Below are 3,761 nucleotides of genomic sequence, written 5' to 3' on the forward strand. Positions count from 1 at the left end.
TGGAGGTTTTAATAAGTGCCAATATCAGATGTGCCAGTATCAGATGTGCTGTAAGCACCCTGAGATACTGAAAGCTGAACAACCTGGGTGAATTCCGTGACAGTGCTGGAAATCTGTGTGGGACTGTGCAATCGTTTTAATCAGGTGCAATGCCTTTGACATCAAGGTGCATTTTGTACAGAAGGAATTTAATTCACATGATGACTGGCATGTATTACTTGATTACATAAAAAAAGAAAATAAAAGCACCTTTTAATGCTCTTGGGCTCTAATTCTTCCTAGGCTTGCCTGGAAGTTTGTACAAATTGCAGTATGCTCACTGAAAGCACTGGGATTACTCAGTGTTAGGCAAATATATATTTTACAGAAAGAGCAGGTGGTATTTCATATAGTGTAGGATCTTTGTGTTTGTTTTTAATTTCCTGTACCTTTAGTATTTCTTTCTGGTATATGTTTTGAGGACCTCTGCATTTTTAATAGTTGGACCTTTCCAAAGCTAAAGGTAATGCCTTTACCATCTCCTGATCTGTTTTCCATTTGATTTTAGAAATCTAACAACTCCTTAACATTAGCTAAGTTGAAGGATTTCTGTGCTTAGACATGCATTAGAAAGAACTATGTCTATATAACCTTGTTTTTCTTGTCAGTTGGACAAATTCTGTTGTCTTAGTATGTATTCATTGAGCCTTGTGCCAGGTAAACTCCAGCTTCATCAAGTTTAATTGGAGTCAGGACAAAGGATAAAAGGATTTGAATGTTCAGGAGGGCTTTTTTCTTTTGTGTTATGGAGAAGTAAAGCATGAAATATGTGTTACATATCTTTAAAAATAGTTATGTGTGCATCATTTTAAAAAACATTAGTGTTCATATCCATTTTAACTTTTCTTTTTGTTCATATGTACATTGTAGTAATTATTTCTGTATTTTATGCTGCTGAGCATTTAAAATGTATATAGAAAGATTATGAGGCAACTTAAACTACAAATTTGTATTTCTTTGAAGTGCTCTACCAAAATGAAGTCTTGAATTTTTATGAATGTAAAATTGCTTATATTTAAAAATATGGTGCTTGTTTTTTTCACTTTTACAATAGAATTGTAATCAACGATATTTTTAGTTACCTTAGTTCCAAATTCTGATGGAAATTACATTGCTCTTCATTTACTGTAACATGTGCTTCACAAGATAACAATTGTGCATTTGTTCTGTATTTTTTAAATAAAGCTGAATATCACTTGTATGTACTTCACCCAACAGCTCTAACTTTAACCACCACTGTAGTTTTAGTAAACACTAAAATAATATAGTGACCTAATAACCATTAGTGTGTTAGATATCTAATGTCATGACATTATACAAATCATAACTCATATAAAATAAATAACATGACAGCTCGTATGGATTTCAGAGTGGGGAAAAAAGCCCTATGTTTTATGTCTAAATCTTTTATTTTTCCAGTGGTCTGGAGATGGGGATAGTAGCAGCATTTGTTTCAATACTTGCTTCCAGGCACTCAAGAAGTCATTGCAACAGAGAATAACACCCTTTGATTTGGGCATTTTGTCTTACAGTGCCAAACCAGAGATGATGTTAGGTTTGACTTCGGAGGGAGTGAGTTGCCATTGGCCTTCGTGGTGCTCAACATTCTAAAGCACCGACCTTTGTCCTGACAGCACCTAACCTTAGAGCTGGATGGTCAAACTCACTGTTGTGTCCTTTTTCCCTTTTTGAAAAAAAAAAAAAAAACAAACAGGAACTTCAACTTTGAATAGTACTGTGGGTATATCAGGAGAATAAAAGCATGAGTCTGGGCAATGGATAACAATAGTCTTGATACAGAGAACCGCACTCCCAGGGCAAACTTATCACCTGACACTGTTTTTAAAGACATTGGGGTAGTCATCTTTGTTCACGGACTTAAGAGGAGCTATGACTTTGTTTTTTTTCTGAGGTGTACTGCAACTCTTTTATATAATTCCTTATAAAGTTCTCAAATTATTAATAATCACCTTATCATACATACAGATTTACTAAGACTGATCTTGAAAACCTTGGTCCCATGAAGCAGTGGGAATATAGCCACTGATTTAACGGAGGACAAGAGTCATTCTGCAAGCATCACATTTAAAACATTGACCTGAAAAAATGTGTTTATCAGTTTACTCATGTGGAGAACTGGGGTCATTACATGTAGGTTCACATTAGTTCTTCTGCTGACTCTAAATGAAAATGGAACTAGTTTTTCATGCATATCCATTTAAAACCACGAAATTTAAAATTCATAAAAGCACTTCCTTCACTGTGTATCTACACAGGAAAAAGGTATATGTCAGCTTAAATATGTCTTAAAATTAATGGAGTCCATATTTGCCAAAATATACAAATATTTGTATCTCTGTCACCAGCTCTGATCATTAGGACACTGGTTGAGAGAGTCCCATGGGAAACAGTTCTTGATAACAAAGGGGTCCAGGAAAGCTGGACATACTTTAAGAAATCTTAAAAGGCACAGGAGCAGGCCATCCCCATGAGCTGAAAGACGAGCCGTGGGGGTAGAATTCTGGCTTGGTTGAACAGGGAGCTTTTGCAGGAACTTAGGGAAAAAAAGAAGGTTTATGATCTTTAGAAAAAGGGGCAGGCAACTCAGGAAGAGTACAAGGATGTTGTTGGGTCATGTAGAAGAAAGGAGAAAGCTCAACTAGAACTCTATCTAGCCACTACAGTAAAAGATAATAAAAAGTGTTTTTACAAATACATAAACAACAAAAGGAGATCAAGGGAATATCTCCATTCCTTATTGGATACGGGGGGGAACATTGTGACCAGGGATGAGGAAAAGGCTGAGGTGTTTAATACATGCAGCAAGCGTCAAGTTTACTTGGCTTGTTTGTACCATGTTCATCTCTTAGCACTAAAGCGATACCTGCACCTTCTTGATGTGCTTCACACAGGCGTCACTCATACGTGAAGACTGTGTCATGGCCTATGGAGCCCCAAATAGCAACACATAGAAACTTCCTCTATTTTTCCAGTTTGAGGTAGCTTCTCCTAAGCAGGCTTTTGGGAATCTCTTTGCTGTTGCAGGCTGGAATGAGTGCAATAGTTTGACTTAAAAATGTACTTTTGCTGTCTTAGGCCAACGCTGATCTGTGCCTGACGTCCATCCATAGGGTCACCTGTGATACATAACCTGTACGGCTCCCACGCTCTGTTGCCTGCTCCCTTCTGTGGGTCCGGCTACAGGCCCAAAGGCAACCAACACCTTGCACCCACACAAAGCCACATACGGCAACAGGCAGCTGTCACCGACGAGCTAATGCAAGCAGTAAACATCCACAGGTGTCCTTGAGCTCGAGATTATTTGGGATGCAGCTCCGCTCCCGTTCTGAACACGGAGTCCTGTGCGAGTGTGCTGGGCCTGCGCTGCCTGGGCTAGCGATGGCCGGGGGGACCCTGTCGCTGTCCTCAACCGCCCGGCGAGGAGCTGCGGAGGAGATGGAGCCGCAGAGGGAGGAGTTCGGGCTGGACACAGGGAGCCGAAGCCGTCCCCGTGCGAGCGCTTAAGTGCCGCGGCAGGTGCCCTGGCCGGCAAGGCCGACCCTCTGCGGACACCGCCCGTGCGGCGCCGCGGGTCGTTCCTCCCTCGGCGGCGGGAGCGGCCCCCGAGGCAGCACAGCCGCGACCGGCTCCTCCCTGCGCCGCGGCCCGCCGAGGCGCCGCGGGGCCGCCCCCCGCCGCCGTCGCCGCGCCTGTCCCGCCTC

This window comes from Nyctibius grandis, chromosome 6, assembly GCF_013368605.1.
Source record: "Nyctibius grandis isolate bNycGra1 chromosome 6, bNycGra1.pri, whole genome shotgun sequence".
Taxonomy (NCBI): Eukaryota; Metazoa; Chordata; class Aves; order Nyctibiiformes; family Nyctibiidae; genus Nyctibius; species Nyctibius grandis.